This window comes from Barbus barbus, assembly GCF_936440315.1.
Source record: "Barbus barbus genome assembly, chromosome: 44".
Taxonomy (NCBI): domain Eukaryota; kingdom Metazoa; phylum Chordata; class Actinopteri; order Cypriniformes; family Cyprinidae; genus Barbus; species Barbus barbus.
In genome coordinates this window covers 17,937,010-17,956,479 of record NC_136722.1, presented here as the reverse complement: position 1 = coordinate 17,956,479, position 19,470 = coordinate 17,937,010, and positions in this window count along the sequence as shown.

Below are 19,470 nucleotides of genomic sequence, written 5' to 3'. Positions count from 1 at the left end.
AGAATGATTTCTGAAGGATCATGTGACACTGAAGAGTAATGATGCCGAATGACAGCTTTGTCATCACAGGAATTCATTACATATTAAAATAGATTAAATTTGAAAATGGTTATTTTAAATTAAAAATAGTAATATTCTGAAATATGATTACAAAGTGTGGCCTTAGTGAGTATAAGAGAACTCTTTCAAAAACATTTTGAATGGTAGTGAATATATATTCCCACATTATTCACAAAACAGTTCTCTATAACAATAACAGATTTAATGGCCTGGCAGATTTTTTTATTATAACTATATTCAGATATAATTCTGCTGTTTGAAGCACTGTCAAGACTACCTCGTGTTTTGATAAGGTTAGCACAATAGAGCTCAACGGACATGGCAGTTTTATAATAATAATGCATTATATCGTTATATACCTATTACTGGCCCAATTCTCCAGGTCTTTATAAGGACTCTCAGAGTTAATTAGATGCTTCATTAAAACATGAAACCATTAGATATGAAGGGAGTTCTCCATTCTCTGCTCTTCCCATCTCTGTTCTGCTGTAAAAGGTCAGTGTTCATCTTACACAGCTCCCTGTGCGCTGCCTGACACTTCACTGGACTAATTGTATTACTCGTACCGATAATAAAATGCCAACATATTTTGTTTAAGAATTGTTTTGCGGAAATGCCATGACTATGAATAATCGTCCTCCTATTTCACCTTTGAATCAACAACATCTATCTACTACTGTGTTTGTTTAAGCGGATATGAGTAGAATGAACACATTAGGTATTGTAAGAGCAAGAAAAAACCCTATTAATTTAAATGGCATCAATAATTGCTTATAATGGGTTAGTCATACATATACAGGGGGTTTGTTAACCTTATAAAGGCCTCTAAATTATGAGTGTGATTGCTGAAAACTGTTGTACACAATCTACTACATGTTTTCTGTCATCTCATTGATAGTTTATATATATAAAAGGCATTTTAGTGTAATTCAGGTCTTTATGCTGTAAAATCTTTATTGATTTTAATAAAATAAATAGAGGAATACATTTTATAAAGCAAGATGAACACTTGCTGGACTGAAGCAACTTAACTTGATCATCCATACATCATTTCTTTGTATCACATGTATTTGTACATTTCTTAATCGTCACTGTATTGCATTATATGGCCTATAAATATATAACATTTTGTAAACTTAATTTTAAACAAAACAACCTTTGAGCTTTAAACCATAATGGCTATAAAAGGTAGATTTAGAGGAGCATTTTAGAGCAGTTTATGCTACAGAAGTTTTATTTTGTCAAACTTAGAGAGAAAACTGGAGCACTATATGTAAGTTAACTACACAGTAAATAATTATCCTCAGTTTGACAAGAAAACACTATATTTAGTACAGAGACTTAAAGGAGATTCATTCTATTGAACCAGTCAGCTTCTGCAAGCACAAGTAACAAGCATCTGCAGGTAAAGCCATCACTGAGATCATTCAGGGCACACTTACACTAATCAGTGTCAAAACGTAAACAAGTGTGCATTGGTTACCAGGGATACAAATGAGCAATCGGAGTTTTGACCCCACATTTCAGAAAGTACGAGGAGGAAAAGCCCTGTGAACAGCTTGAATGGTATAAGGCAAACCAAATAGGCTTATCTTAGCACTGCAGAGGTTGTAATATGTGCACTTAGAGTCATTTCGTGGCTGCTTGTTTGCAGCTCTAATAGGATCCCTCTGGAATTGGATTATACAGGTAATAGGGGAATAATACGGTGTGGGGTTTATTACGATTATGACAGCTTCGTTCGGGAGAGAAAAATATACAGTTACAGTTGAAAATGGGTTTTCATGACTTCCCGTGTTCAAAAATAAATGGTTTGAAAGCATAAGTTTGAATGGATATCATTGGAGGTAGAAAGTTGTCAGGCTGAAGTTTGAGGAAAAGTTCCCAAAACCTGTCAAAGTCTAACTTTCTCTCATTGAAGACGGCTCAGCTAAGCTAGTTAGCTCAAACAGGGTGCGCTACTGGATAAACACTAGCCGAATGACCCCTCAATCCCCTTAATCACAAATGGGGATGAAATAATGAAAATTAGGGAAATTTCATTGTGTGCCAGTGAAATTAACGTTTGATCAAATAACCTGTTCAGTAAGTTCACCTTCCATACGGCTAATGATTAGCTTCATGAAAGTCTCTGCAAACAATCACCTAGGAACTTTATACATCTGAGAGGCTTAGCCACATGATAAGATGACCACTTTTCTGAAATTAAAACCAGGCACATTACTACTTCTGTGCTTAATATATAATTGAAATTTTGAATTAAATAAATCTATGACTTTGGTTGTAACTATGAGGCCTTTATTTACATCCATGTATATAATATGTTCTGTTTGGCTTTGTGCTAGCAGCTTGACAGAGAGCTAACAGCCTCAATTAATTTTTTTTTTCTGTTATAACAATTTAAATAAACAAAATAATAAGGAATGGCATAATATATGGCATGATGTATTTTTTTATTTAAATAATAATAAGCATGTGCAATATCTAGCACATTAAGTATTATTTCACTTTTGACACATTTTCAGAGAAAGGACATCTCCACCTGAGGACGAGCCACAAAAAATGGGAACTGTCTCCAGAAAACAAAGATGTCTGGTCATCCTAACATATGACTACGAGGATGGCAACTGTGCTGGCTTTTAATGAAGATTTATGGCAGCGTGGCAGATAATTTCTCAAAGTCCAGATATTACGTTTTTATGAAAATCATTCGGAAGAAACATCATTCAAACCCTGGAGAGCAGAAGAAAATGAATACACTATAATTCTCTGGGCTGTTCCTCTGTATTTGGGGTATATTTATTACAGTTCATTAGGTGAGAGGCGTCTTGAGTGCAGGACTTACAAACACAGCAGATGAACACGCTGTGATAGATGTGGATGTTGCTTTAAAAGCACCGCTGGGTCATTGGATACACCGCCAGGATTTTATTGCTGGGATATGAGAGGCCATGGACAGATCTTCCTTTGGCCTTAAAGCACATGAATCATCATAAAGGAGAGTAACTGGGGATGGCCTGATTGACAAGCTGGAAAATTATTAGATTTTTTTTTTATGATGCCCCACAAACATTTTACAAATAAACTTTTACTTTCCTGTCAAACTGCAACCACAACGCATACGCCTGTAAAATATATACAGTATAGATCAATAGATAGACAGAATTACTTGTGCAACCACACATACCTCAAGTAACCTAACTAAAGCATGAAGGTAGTGTTTGTAGATGTTATTTTGCATGTGTAACACTGGGCTGTGTACAGATGGGACAGATACAGACAGTCCATGACACTCCTCTGATGCCACAGCAGGTCGTCCAAGCAGCCTTCACTTGATGGATGGCTTTTATTTTGCTGTCAGCCTTGAACTATTTTGGTGTTTATCTTATTAGCTTCTCCAGATACTCTGTCATTTATCTAAGCCAGTCAAGGCAGAGGAGATTTTACCATATGTATCATTTGATAATAATTTGTAATTAACTTTCAAAGATTTTCTGATAGTTAAAATCATTTTTATTAAATTTATAGGCCTAATTTTTTATTTGTATTAAGTCTTTTAATATTTTCAATATTTAATTGGACCCCTATTAATTTCAATGTTTAGGCAACACAGCTTTGACTTTGGTTTTATGGTTTAATGATATAGAATTAAAAATGTCCATTTTAAATATTTATTTTGTGGTGGATATCACATTTCTAAATGTTTTGAATCTAATGTCCAGATTCTTTGTTTTGTCAAGAATAATTTCACATAGGTGGCATTTTAGGCATTGTAAATACATTTAAATAATATTTTCACATTATTTTTCAAAATTATAGCTTGATTGGAAACGAATAAAAATATTTTGATATTTACTGTACACTTATTTAACACATATAACTGCATATATATATATATATATATATATAGAGAGAGAGAGAGAGAGAGAGAGATAAAGAAAGAGAGAGCGAGAGAGAGCGAGAGAGAGGGAGAATCGTACATATGTGACCCAGGACCTCAAAACCAGTCATAATGGGTATATTTGTAGCAATAGCCAACAATACATTGCATTGGTCAAAATTATAGATTTTTCTTTTATGCCAAAAATCATTAGGATACTAAGCAAAGATCATATTCCATGAAGATATTTAGTAAATTTCCTACCCTAAATATATCAAAACTTAATTTTTGATAAGTAATATGCCTTGCTAAGGACAACTTTAAAGGCGATTTTCTCAATATTTAGATTTTTTTGCACCATCAGATTCCAGATTTTCAAATAGCTGTATCTCAGCCAAATACAAACCATACAACAATGGAAAGCTTATTTATTCAGCTTTCAGCTTATGTATAAATCTCAGTTTCATAAAATTGAGCCTTATGACGGGCTTTGTGGTCCAGGATCACATATAATGTATAATACACAAATACAATATAGCTTATATATTTCTTCCTGAATTTTACAAAATAAATATCTATATTTAGATTTCTGGTTAACACTAGTGAACATTCAGTCTAGAGTCCAGAGTGAATTATATAATTTGAATTATATTTGTTTGCGTTTCAAGAAACTTGAGTGAAATTCAGGGTTGCCAGGTCTGCATAACAAAAACAGCCCAGTTGGTTCTCAAAAGTAGCCCAAACGTGTTCTGGGGTAAATTGGCACTCAAAATCGCTTCGAAATTGCATAATGGGGGGGAGGGGATCTCCTTCCAGGGGGTTCTACCTAGGATGAAATCATGATCCAGAGGGTGGGATGTTTTGTTTCAACCTGCATACTAAAAAACAACCCACAGCATCAGTATAAAAGTAGCCCAATTCAGCAGAAAACCCCCCCCAAAAAAACACATACTTGGCAACACTGGTGAAATTAAGGAAAATCTGTTGCTATTTCTTCCTCAGTTTTACAAAAAGTGAAACTAATAAAGTTTCTAGTCTTGTTTGTTTATCATTATGCATGTTATTAATTGGTTTTAAACCAACTAATCCACAAAGACTACACAGATTGCATTGATTTTGTGGAAAATGACATATCTGAGGATTTGTCTTAGTCTCTGATCGTTCAAACTTGTCAGAAGTTACATTAAGTAGTGAGCAGCTGTAATCTTCAGGCAGTGGAGATGCCTGAGGTCTGAGCATGTGTGAGAAAGAGAGAGGACAGCAGCGTCTCAGGAGACTATTTCTTCTTTGACAGATGAATCAAGTCCCAGCATCCTCTCCTAGGGCAGGACACACTCTCTTTGCTTGATGCCATCAGACTTTCTTGACCTTTGACACACACTCAGTCCATCTATTCTACCTCAGTTCTCCATTGAACACCCATAAGAGTGTACTTTCCCTTATCTTTTTTTTCTGGAGAAAGCAAGAAGCTTGCTGACTGTCTCCAAGGCCCTGTAATGCATCAGTGCACTGTGATGATCTCTGCCTGAGGTAAACGGCTGTGAAACGGCACTAAAACTCAAGAGATTGAGATTGAGATGCCTTTAGGCGAACAGTTTCACCCATACCCCAGGAGTCCCGTCACTTTAATTATTTTCTTTAGAAGTGTGCGCCAAGGGAAGGAAGCGCTTAAACAGTTCTTATTGCTGATTTTATTTTGCAGTACTGCATGTGGAACAACCTCGAATTAAATCGATTTTAGCTCAGTTACAAAGTAAACTTTCAAATGAAATCTTTTGGCAACAGATGGGTTTGATGCCTGAAGCCGCTCAGGAATCACAGGCTCAAAGTGACGCATCTGAGAGCGTGACATAACACAACAAATGCGACGTATCTTTCATTGGACAACCTCTCTTGATAACGTGAACATCTGTGTGCAATACTGTTAGCTGATTCATCATGATCAGATGATCTCCTAGTGGAAATAAACTACAGGGTAAATATAAGTCTGTAGGTATTATTATATAGAGCAGAATTCTCTCGATGAAGTTCTGCAGTGGAATTACACATCTTATTATGACAAAAACAAGAATTGTTGAATATTTACAGCACATCTTAAATAATCATTTTGCGATGGAAGTGATACAGTATATTGGAAACCACATTTTTCAATAGCTAGCATTTTATGTATCTTTAATACACACAATTACTGTATATAATCAGTGTTGCTACTGCTAATGTTAGTACAAAAACATTTTTGCTAACAGAAATAAAACTGAAATTAGATGAAAAAAACATTTAAAAAAAAGTTGAAATGTTTCCCAGGCAACTTACTGAAATAAAATTCAAGTTTATTTCTATAGCTTATGTATAAAGATTATTTAAAGGTTTTTATTTAAAGTTTAAATTGTACTAAAATTACTGAAACTAAACATAAGCTAAATAGAAATGCCCCAAAATTAATAAAAATAAACAAATAAAGCTAATAAACATTAAAATATGAAAATAAAAGCTCATTTTAAATATTAAATATGTTAAATATTAATATAATAGAATATATAATATAATAATACATCTAAAGTTGGTCATGACAAACTCTGCTTTTCTAGTTAAAAAATAGTTATGTGAAATTCAGTTGATTTCAATTCTACCATTTTACATTCAAATTGAAATTCTAAATTCTGTTTACTACCTCAGCACAAATTAAATTCAAATTTAGGAACTTAAAATGCATTCTAAGTTCAATTCTGAATGACGCACAACCCTGAATTGCTTACAATGACTGCTGCGATGACAGAATGCTTTAATCGGCACTTCTCACAATTAGTTAATCACAGCTGCTGAAATCGTCATCTTGATTATATTTTCGATTACTTGTGCAGTCCTACATCTGGCTATTTATCAGGTGAAGTTGCTGGCGTTGCGGGACCTGACAGGTCTACCCTGGAGCCACGGCCTGCTGTGTGGATAGCGGCCAAACAGCACTGCAGAGATTTGCCTTTAAAAATATATAAGAATGAGAGGATGGAGCTGCTCAGAATGGATGAGCGCGATCCTCCCTTATCTCCATCTTCATGACCATCCCTACAGCAAGGGCAGCGGCTGATTGTGATGAATGGATAAAGAAGCGATGACAAAAAAATGAGGTTGTCAAGCTTTTAGCAGATGCTGTGATCTATCTATGCCATCTAGGGGACAGCGGACTGCGTCTGGGATACTGAAGGTAAGCAAATCTTCTGCTTGCTCAAATGCTAAAAAAACTTTTATCAACTGTGGCTTTCTGCTGTAAAGACATGACAGATAGTGCTGGGAAGAAAACACTTTTTAGTAGCATAATAAAATTGAAACCCAATTTGTCTGACAGGCTCTGTACTGAAACAAAGATGGCAGCTCAATTAGTTTTTGAAATGAAATCTCTTCAAACACATCTGTGGATTTACAGATACAATGTGGATTGATGACAATATAATCCCTTATTTATTCCAGAAACAGGGCGTCCAGGCGGACAGGCTCACAGCTGCCTCGGTCAAAGCATGCATTCTCCCTTCGGGCAACGTCTGCCATGTCTGACTGCATATGTGGCAGGCACTGCCAGGGCTGATGTGTCAGTGATGAAATATAAATAAAGTAGAAGCCCAGAATAAACAGATTTTACCCAGCTGCCAATTAGCACTGGACACAAAACCAGAAGCCTGAGATTGCAAGTCAAAAAACTTGCATGTTGTTCCAAATACATTATTTCCTCTGAAGAATGTGAACAACTTAACATCCAAAATCACCAGGTCTTTTCAAGGTTTGTATCATTAGCATTAGTAGTGGGGACTGTTCAGAAACTCTTTCTACATGTTATATCAATACGACAAGTGACTGTTTTTATGAGTGAGTCAACTGAATCAGTCAAAAGACTTATGATCAACCATTTATTAAGTCACTGATTCATCCACTCAAACAATGATTCATTTGTGACTAAATCTATTAATTATTTCTAAAACCAAAACCAAGACACCAGCACTTTGCTTCTGCTGCTTTGTTTGGAAATATTTTCAATGGCAGTGTATAAACACACAAAATTACTGGCAATATTGTGTCTAAAATTGTGTCTCTTATTGTTTTATATAATCAATATTGCACAATAGTTTTAAATTTGCAGTCTGTAAATATTTTGTGTCCAAAATTGACAAAATTAATGTAATAAGCAAGTACACCATGAATCCATTTTACAAACCGTGTTTTTGGCTTGTCCTGAATCCCTATGCTACACCTATAATAAGTGTTTATATTCAGACTATTTTAGACTGGTTCGAGTAGGTACCGCTGCGAGTAGCCCGGTCCCTGCGTGATTCGTCATAAAGAGAAGTAGCTCCAGCTACAATGTTCTTCTGCAAGACACACGCAGTTCTGTTTATTAACCTCTAGAGAGACAAAAGTTGCGGACTGCAGCTTTAACTGAACATTTTTGAATAGCAAGAGGCTGTTCAAACAGAACATTGTTTTTTTTTCGCAACCAACTGCTTTTGAATTGTTTTTGGGTCATTCCACCGAATGGGTGCCTTTTGACTCCAAAACGCTTCAAAATTCTTTTTCATTTTCTATCTTTTTTAAAGACTGAATCTAGTAGTAGGCTACACATATTTAACTATTCAAAATCTGTATTGGTCCATCTCAGGTAAAGGTTTATTTAATTTTTTACACAATTTTTAAGTGGAAGATGGATGCATTTTTCTCAGTCCTGTTATCAAAACTCTAATGTCTTTTAAAAAGCATGTTTAAAATTATGTCAACAAATTCCTTCATTTCCCCGTCAGGCAGGTGTTTATTTTAAAGAAATTGTTGGTTTCATGGTAAAAAAATATTATTTTTTATCATAAAAAGTCACTATTTATCTACACAATGTGTATTTTTCTAAACACACACCCATTTTTTAATTTTAAAGGCGACTCAAACCTCAAGCTTATCAATTTTCTATGATGTAATTTATTAAACAATAGGATAAATTATGGACCAAACTTAATTTTAAAAATAGTGGTTTAACCTTATTTTTTTAAAGAAAAAATGATTTAGTAACAGGAATGAAACTGGTAACAGGAAGGAGTATCCATTATATTAGTATACAGGTATGACTACACATGTGAGGGATTAATGGCCGCATATAGTGAAAGTGTTTAACATTGTGAGCTGACATCACTGCTAAAAAAGGCCAAATCATGTTTCTATTTAAATCTAGTGGTCTGCAGAGGTTTTTGTTGGGGTTGTGTTTAGGGGTATAGAGGACAGGTTATAAGATAAGATATAAATAACTTAAAAAATGATAAATATTCAATTAAAATTAATATTAAAGATAATAAAACGACTGAGTGAAAACCAGGGGACATGACTAAAATGTGTATTTTATCCAAAATGTTATAAATTTATTTTGAAATACATGTATTTAAAGCACAGATGGGAAATGGAGGTACACAAAAATGCAAAACAAAAACGATTTCTGAAGGATATTTTCAGCGTTTTAGGTAGTTTTTAATATATATTTTTTAAATTATATGTTTTAAATTTGCAGTTAGATTAATGTGCAGGACACTTTGCTTAATAATAAAATGTATTTTGTAGTTAATTTTTATGCATGTTTGTAGCTATAATGTCCTGGGGACAGAAATGGCGCCCATGCGGTGGAAGGGCCCTTTTATATATAAACATGCACTTTTGAATGTTGCACTCATGTATTTTGTAGTGCCTTGAATATGACATGGTGTTCTAAAAATGCAGCGCTTAAGTTAAAAGTAATTTAACTTTTAAAAAAACATGTCTCCAGACCTAGCATTTTTTCTTCGCAGAACGTAAAAATGTGTTTGTGGTGTAATGCTGGATTGTGCACATTTGAAAAATCTGAAAGGCAGATATATCCTTACGATGATAACACACTCTTATGTGATATTGGTTTAATATCTCTTGCATTGACCACTTTCACTGTGTCTTTTGGTAGCCATGGTCGCTATAACTGAAAAACCTGAATTAAAAAAAAAAAGTTTTGGAATGACATGAGAATTTTAATTTTCAGGTCAACTATCCCTTTAAAAGCATGACCAAAATAGAATGCGGATGGCTCTAAATTCTGATTACAGATCATATATCAGGGCCCAGAGCTCACAGCAGCAGGTGCACAATGCAACCACGGTTTAGTTTTGGGACCAATACCATTTACACCATTAAACAACAGGTGATAGCCAAGGGACATGGTTTGTGACATATCTGGCCCAAATAAAATAAAATGAGATGAGCGATAAGTAAAGGGCAAATGTAATGAATCATGCAGGACAGGTAATTCATCCTAACTCTATGGGCCATGCTAATGAACACAGGGAGGCCACGCGTCCCAGTAGACCTCTGCTTTTTATGAGCATTCCCACCATCTTCATCTCTCTCTCATTTCCTTCTTTTAATGGGATTTGTGGCTCCCATATCAGAGCTCCCATGCTGAACCTCATATATGAACATACGTATAATAGACCAGAAATATAGTGATCAATAGAGCTATTCAGCAATTTTCAGTCCGAGTGGGTTCTGTGTGGGAGTCTTTTTCTCTCCTAACTAATGGAATCCAATGAAATCTATTTCCATAGATACCTTGAGTCTTAGAAACATTACCTAAAACTGCAGCATTTTCTCTAACAACATCTTGAGACTTCAAGAAACTAGTAGAAATAAACTTCAGACATAAAAGTATGTCAGAGAGTTAGTCTTCACCAGATATAATAATTTGAGATTTCACACAGCTAAATAAGGAGGCACACCATCTAGACCTTAATGTAGGTCAGGGAACCAAACTGATGCTATATCATACTGAACCAGTTCATTATAAACTACCATTCAAAAGTCTGAGGTCAGTATGATTTAAATATATATATTGTTTTTGAAAGATGTCTCTTATGCTCACTACGACTGGATGTATTTAATCAAAATATTTTAAAATGTAATTATTCCTGAGATTTCTATATATATTATTAATGTTGAAGACAGTTTAATATTAATATTTTTGCTTAGCATTTTTGTACAAAACCTAAATACATTTCTTTCCCAAAGAACAGCATTCATTTAAAACAGATCTTTATCTTGATTTGTAATCTCTAACATTACAAATGTCTTTAATGCAGTCTTAGAGGTTAATGCATCCTTGCTGACTAAAAGTATTAATTTATTTAAATACAATTTTGATTAACCTCAAACCTTAGTATACATATGCATATTAAATTATGATATTATATTAATGAAATGGAAACAGCAGCTACAAAGCAAGCGTGTTTGCACTGAAAAGAATGACAATAGGTGCATCCCGATTTGCACACTTTTGCACTTCTCGATTCCATTTTCTAGCATAAATAGTGAGAGTAGTGTGAATATTCCAAAAAGAAAAAGTGCATTTAAAATACCTGGATATGTCATTTAGGAAACAACTAATGCCTTTAATTTAAAGACTCAAGGCAAAGCATTTGAATGTTTTTAGCACCTGGTTAACCTAAACTGATGATTTTTGCGTTGAATTATTGTGTTCCTGAGAGACACTACGCCCGCTAATTGTTCAGCGCTGTGCAGCAGCTGATCAAGCACTTGCTCAAACAACCAGCAGACAGCCCATGATTGTCAGTGTAGATGTACTGTCACACTGTTATAAAATACAGATGACTTTATAAACTGCTTAAAATACACTATAAAGGCCAAGGCACGCAATCAAGACGTTGACGACTTGAAAAAATGAGAAAAAGGCATTTTGTAAATTGCCAACGAACAGAATAGAGACCTGGTTATGTCATTTCTTCAGTTAGTGACAGCTGGAATAATGAGGTGTTACCTTGTCTATTTGGTATGCGTTCTAACCTTTTCCTCACTCTCCATATTTCTCTCTCTCTACCCTGTGGCTGTTTTAGGAAAGTAGACACCATTTCACTTATGCAGGGTCCATTTCCCTAGAGCCATTGCCCTCTTATGACAACTGAAATTGTTATCGGGAGGAATCTAGTGAAATATTGAGCCGTAGAATGGTTTGCACAGGAATGTTTTTATCCCTTTTTAATACTTTTACATATTAGCGCTCCACCATGAGAACTTGACCGAACTGCATGAAGAATATCTAGGCCTATATATAGACAGGACATCCATGGTGAGGGGTTGACTGACAAACTCCCTGGCCACCGCTTCACTCTGTGGACCTTCTGCATAAATATTTAGTGCAGGAGAGATGGAGAGCCAGGAACTGCAGTCTGGTCATATCGATTTCATCTAAGTCTTGCTGCTGGGTGAGTTTCTCCGCTTTTTTCAGGATGAAATCATGCAAAATCTGAGATAAGTTGGAGGCCCTAGGGTTAGGTCACATTTCCATGCAAGCATCTTGAGGATCCATTGAATTATGCAAAGATGTGAATGAATATCATAGAAAAACAATCAATCATAAATAGTAATAATAAGTCACGGCAATAAGTGCAGAGGTTCATTAAATGAGAAACGACTGACTGTGCCATGAGAGTTCAGCAAAAGCAACTCAAGCAGAAAAAGGAGAGTCATGGGTATAGTTTGCTAACAGCAAGCTAGTTTACATTCATATACCGTACGAAGGCTGAACAAATGAATATGATGATGACTCCTCACACACATCAGGATAATGTCTTTAGAGATGCAATGTTGTGTACAAGTTATGAAGTTATAATGAAAATGGGCTCTCTTTCTGATTAACATAGGCTATTTGAAGATTGTGATTTTTTTTATAATGCAATCCAACACCAAGGTTTCTCAAGAGCCCAAACTGCATCAGGAACTTTTTTTTTTAATCACCCAGAAATAACATTATTTCAATTTTCCATTGACATTGCTCCATCTCTGTTGTCAATACTCATTTAGAAGGTCTCGTCAGACCACCGACACACTACCAACACTAAGAGTTGATTAACTAGATGTTAGCATGGAAGGTACTGACATCCAGAAATAGCCTCCATGCCTCATTTGTACCTCTGGAAATTTCATTTACCCCTTTTCTCCTTGCATTCTGATGTGCTAATTACTTAATGACTTAATAAATGATCTTTTCTCTGCTCACAACCCATCATTGCCCCCCTCCTTCCTCAACAGACCCCAGATGTTGGACCACTGAGACGCAGCTGCTGTATTCCCTGCCTGAGAAACGTTTTAATGATGAACCAAGGGGCGGATTCCCCAGATGATCCGCTGCTCACTACACTCATGTTCAACACGAACCGAAGGTCATTTGATAGAGAGATGGAAGAGAGACAAGAAAGAAGAGGAATGAAGGAAAGTCTCTACATCCATAAGTCTGGCTAAATCCTCTCCACTTCTCTCTCCATCTCTATTTCATTCGTAGTCTTGCAAAGCCATAGTTTTTAATGTCTGGTTCAAAGACTATATTCTAGACATCATATTCTATAATTTTTTTTACCAGATATATTCCACTCTGAATCACCAGTGTGTGATGCTATAAATGCACATGCTATAAAATAAATAAAACCCTTACCTTACTTATGAGTTCTTTATAGTTCACTTGGCAGCTATCTTGAATAACAGCCCTGGGAGGCTATTTTCAATGAAAGCATTAGGCTTACAAGTACAGCTTCACCTATTTAAATGGGGGAAGACCGAAATGTCCAAAACAGTTTGTCAAGATTATATTTCAGTAACATATTACAAATTAATCATGTTATCAAAAATTCTGACAGCATGGTACAATATTTTTTGCTTCTTCTACTGAAATGATACTAAAACATACCTCACCATTTGCTTTTTTTCACGCTCCCCTGCGTTCCCTCTTATTGACTGTGCTGGATCAATTAACACAGAAACAGTAACATGGAGTGTAAAGTCTGCTGGAACTGCAGAAATTGTGCTGAGTTTAGTCTATGAAGTCCAGCCGGGTCATATCAGGCTATGAGTTGTAGTGTCTTACAGAGCAGCAGGTCTGGTCCCAGCTGACCACGCAGCCTGTACCTGCTTCAACTGGGCTCATTATTACTGGACTGTAGCTCTGGCTGGAGGGAAAGGGCACAGCAAGCTTTGGTCTTTCCACGACAGCAGAGCATTAAATCCAGCGCTACAGCCATTCAAACAGTATTAATGCCTGCACACAAACAAATATTTGTTCCCCACACACCGCCATAATGAGAAAACACATACATGGAAAGCAATTATTGTGAACAACTGAGAACAAGCAGTCCTAGAGAATGATGTTTCTTCTAAAGAAGTTAGTAGTTCTCAGTAGAGACAGCAGTTTTAAATCTGAAAATGAAAATATATTTCTATATTTCTGCAGCATCTTGTACATAATAACGTATTGACAAAGTTTTAAAATGATCGTAACAATATCAGAGACCAAAGTATGAATGAATCTATGTTAGTTTCAATAATATGTCAGCATATGGCAACTGTAATATATTAGTGTATCATACTATTACTATTGCTCATACTTTGGGTTAGGGATGTCAACATACCCTAGCAACACTCTGAGCACATTAGCAACCATTAGCAAACACCTACAATACCCAAATATTGTTTTTACCATTATTTACGTAGTGTTAGCATGGACAAAGTTTTCCTGCAGCAAATGTCAAATTTAGATCACTCACTTACACTTAGACTACTGTGTTAATAATTTGACTCTATGTGTGTGTATAAAGACTTGGTAATGGGGAGCATTCTGCTAAGAGTAAATGAAAACAAAAGAAGATATCAATTACCTTAGATAAAAATCTTTCTTCAATTTTGTGTTGTTTGTCCCCCAATTTGTTTTCTAGATATCAGATAACACAGTTTGACTCCATTTGCAAAATCTAAAACCAATTTCAAACTAATAGAAAAAGTTAAGAGCTATATCAGTAGGCGCAGGTGTGGGGCCGTTCTCACTGGCAACGATTTGCAGTAAGAACATCTAAAAGAACAGCAACCTGGTGACTTTTAGTGATAAAATCACTCAATTGTGCTGGTTCATAAAGATATTGGGCCTCACAACCTTTCAGACAACTTGCTCAAAGGTAACAGGATCGATCTGTTTGCTTTTGCCCTCCAGCACTCACAGGGGGTCATTTCATTGAACATACTCACCTTTACAGTAAATCTCAAAATCTTCCAGTCTTCTCACTCAATAAATCCTGTGACCACAGGACCAATGTTAACACTGAATATAGCTATTCAATACACATTCTTCTTACCTAAAAAACAGGGACGTGACTGACAGGCTGAATGTATATAAAATAGACTTATCAAAGCAGAATTATTAATCATATTCTGCCCTTCCCTGTGTCAGCAGTACAAACTGCCACACAAAGATGGACACTCAGTTTAATAGGAAAGCAGCAGTGCACCCACAGCCCACACCAATCTCACATCACCACCTGCATTTCACATCAGGCTGCAGAAAAATATCATGCAACATGATAAGTCATTCAATTTTGGAAAAGAAGCACAAAGATTAACCTGTTGTCTCAGTGTATGTAAATTTGTACAAGACAGAATTCAATTTCACACATGGAGTGAACCAACCACTCAGCGTTTCTCTTTTCTCATACAGCAGTGGAACTGTAATACGCAAAATCCTCCACCAAATTATGCTTGTTGACATTATTAGGTGAACAATAATACTGACGTAATGTTTATGCTGAGCTGTAAAGGCTACAACTCTCGTGAGAAATGCTACACACGTATTTTGCAGTGGTGGGCAGTAATAAAGTTTCACGATGCTCTAAACTATACTTATCAGAGTTTTACTCCACTACATTTCTGAAAACTATGTCAGACTGAGCTCTAAGTTATTTAAACTCTATCCTGTCTGAGTGGAACATTAGACCTTTCGGATTTAAATAGGTATTTTCATCATGAAGATTGAGTAGAATATAGCCTTTATAAAAAGTTAATAAAAATAAATAGAAGAGGTAGAGATAGGCATTTCTTTTCTAATGCAGAAATACACAGGGAGGAATTGAAATCCATCCAACAATAACCACCTCTGCTGTTTGAAGTCTGGAAAAAGACCCTACAGTATCCTCAAATGTAGCCAAGTCTGCACAGTGACTTCTTCACTTGGCCAGAGTCTCAGCTGTGACTACACATTTTATTAGCATGAAGCAATGAAACTTCGTGTTTTATGAAGGCAGAGGCTGAGGAAGCACACGAATAAGAGTATTTAGAACAAAAGCTTAGGGATAGTTCATTCATAAATGAAACTTTTGTCAGCATTTCACGTTCATGTTATTCCAAACCTGTATGAGCTTCTTTCCTGTGTAGAACAGGAAATAAGATATTTCAAAGAAAGCTGTGGTCCAAATGATCTAATATTTAGATAAAACAAACATTAAGAAATGGAAGTTTTATTTTATAATTTCATTATAAAGAAATAAAACAAAAAGACTAAGTTCAGTATCCTTTTAATTATTAGTAAATAATTTTCCTTTCTTGAAAATACCTGGGTTGAATTTGGATTTTGAGACAAAATACATTTATATGCTGAGCACATTGGTGGTTCATCCACTAATAAAATGTCTGCAGAGACTTGTCTCAAAGGTGTACATCACTTTTGCTTCAGTATCATACGTCTGTCATATTATCAAAATATCTGACATATTATCAAAAGCATTTTACATAACAGTGCTCTGTAAAGGGGGTCTCCCATGAGCAAAGTCATACATTTCTCATCTTCACAACCACAGAGAGAAGATTTTGTCTGCAAAAGAGAAATCCTTTTGATTATCGAGAGCAGCGACAGGGGAATTGCCATTGCTTCATTGTTTTCCTGCTTTTCTCTACACCAGAACATGTGCCAACATGCAAACAACAGTCAAGCTATGCTGCGAGCGTGGCATGGATCCATTATCCTGACAAATCAAACCCGTTTGACAGCCAGCAAGTCACACAGATTGAGTCTGAGAGCGAACGATAGAGGACCTTGGAGAGGTTCTTCCCCCCTGTTTTTCTGCATTCAGAAGTCTGTTTAATCTACCCCACCTTTGAGGACACAAAGTGAGCCAAAAGAACTCTTCAAAAGCCACAATGTTTCTGCCAGGGTCCCTGAGGGCCAGACGGCCATTCGTAGTGTGAACGTGGCCCGTGAAGGAAGAGCTGTGTGTGAATTAATGAGAGGCTGACAGCGAGATCGTGCATACAGAGAGGGCCTGTAGAAGCCTCATCTCTGGATCTGCGCTAGACAACAGCATCCTTGAGAAGCCGCTCAACAGTCAGTTCCTACCATTAGTATTTCCTGCTCCCCGCTTGCTGTCTGTATGAATAAATCATGGGTTTGGACTGGAGTACGCATTCACAGATTTTAAATTATCAGACTGTTGCACAGGGTTTGATGTGCACCTTCATCTCCACTACTTCAGTTTCTTCCCCCGCCTGGACATTCATCAGACAGCGTCTCTCTTTTTTTAATCACACGGCAGAGCATTTCACGGTCATTTCTGGTCATGCTTGACTAAACAACTTTTATTTGCTGTATATATTTTACATTTCAGATTTATCTTGGTTGCTGCGTGTTCACATGAGAAAATGTGACTATTTTATTTATTTATTTATTTATTTAGTCATTTAGCAGACGCTTTTATCCAAAGCGACTTACAAATGAGGACATAAGAAGCAATCAAAACCAACAAAAGAGCAACAACGTGCAAGTGCTATTACAAGTCAAACATTTTATCTCATGATGATTTCATATGAATTCGTAACAATTAGATTTAAAATAATACAAATTCATATTAATTACCCCCCAGTACAGACACTGATACTTTCAATATATCCGCATTCATGCTGCCGTGCGCATGTAAGAAATAATGTAACATCTATATAGGTGGAGCTGGGGAAGATGAAGGGTTTCAGAAGTGCACTGCAACTGCTACAGCAAGCACTAGCCAAGTATTTGAATGTTGAGCAGCGAGCTCATTGGTTGCTGATGTGAGTATTGATGTGATTATATTAGATTGAGTTTCATATCAGACCTAGAGTTTCATGACAGAACTTTGTATTTATCTTTAACTAAAACTAAAGCTATTAAAAATCTTTTTTTTATAGCTTTAAATAAATTATAAAAATTATTAGATGAAAAACTGATGTAATCAGTTTAAGCTGAAGTTACTAATAGTTAAACTGAAATAAAAATAAATTAAAGCTAAGTAGATATAAATAAAAAAAACTACAAAAGCAAATAACAAAACTGGTAAAACTTAAACTAAAATTAAAATAACTGAAAATATAAATATAAAAGTTGATTAGAAAAAACAAAAAACAACTCTAGTTTAACTCTATATAAATTCTATAAAATCTACCATTACATACTTACATCTGCATTATTCTGTCTCTTAACCATCTAATGTAATGTCTACACAAAAGAAAATATTTTTAAAAGCTACGTGAACCATTCATTATGATTCATTTAGACTACCACGAGTGACCTTTGACCCTATATGCCTTCCTATCTTCTATATGCTTCCTCTTATATATATATATATATATTTATTCATGACAACATTGGCTGGTTGCATAAACTTAGACTAAAAGTTAGTCAACAAATTATTTTCTCCCAGATTGGTCATAAGTTTTTAAAACCAGTTGCATGAAAACAAAAATTGGTCTAATTTGTATCCGAAAAGTAAGACTGATTACCATTTGGTTAACTGCTAGTTAGTCAAACTGATTGTTAAGGCACATGGAGCCTAAGTTTATGCAACTGACCCCATAAATTCTACATCAGTTCTGGAATTTGCCATGATCTTCTGTTGAATTGGACACATAACTTTCTTTTCTTTTTGTCAAAAAGAGCAAGATACAAAGCTGAGAATGATTATATTCTTGTTTTGAAGAAAAATGAAACATTGATCTTTCCTTCTTTGTGATTTGAAAATGCACAAATCAGTGGATTGGATGAGAATCAGTATTGTAATTGTGCCTTTATTTAATATTGGTTGTCTGTGAACTTGTGAGAACAGGAAATTTCACACATCTATTATTCAAATGGCTGAAAAAAAACCATAAAGCACCTCTGAGTGCCAAATTCAGTTCTTGCATGTACAAAATTAGGGTATGAATATTTAAAATACAATTACAAATAAGTAATGTAATAAGAGCATAAATTAAAAACACCTAAATAACATTTGAAAAGATTTAAAATGACATTGCTTCTATAGATTTAGCTTAAAGTACTTTCTTCTTGGTAAATAACATAACATAAAAAGTAAACTTTATCAAAGTGAAAGAGAAAAAAACTGAATAAAATACATTAATATTGAAACCATGGATGTGTATAAAAATAAAAAAGCCTGCAGTGACTAGTGCTTTTCAATTTAGCTAATATTTCACAAATAAGATTAAGTAGAAAAATCCCTCTGAGGAACAAATTAGCATCACAATGATCTTCTAATCATTTTCCTATTCCCACCCCCTGAATTCACAGATGTATTTTAATCACTGTTTGTGTGATTAATGTAATTGAACTTTTTCATATCCCAGAGCCTAGCACACATTCTCACACATGACATTTAGGCACTATAAAAGAACAGCTGCTGAAGAGAAATGGT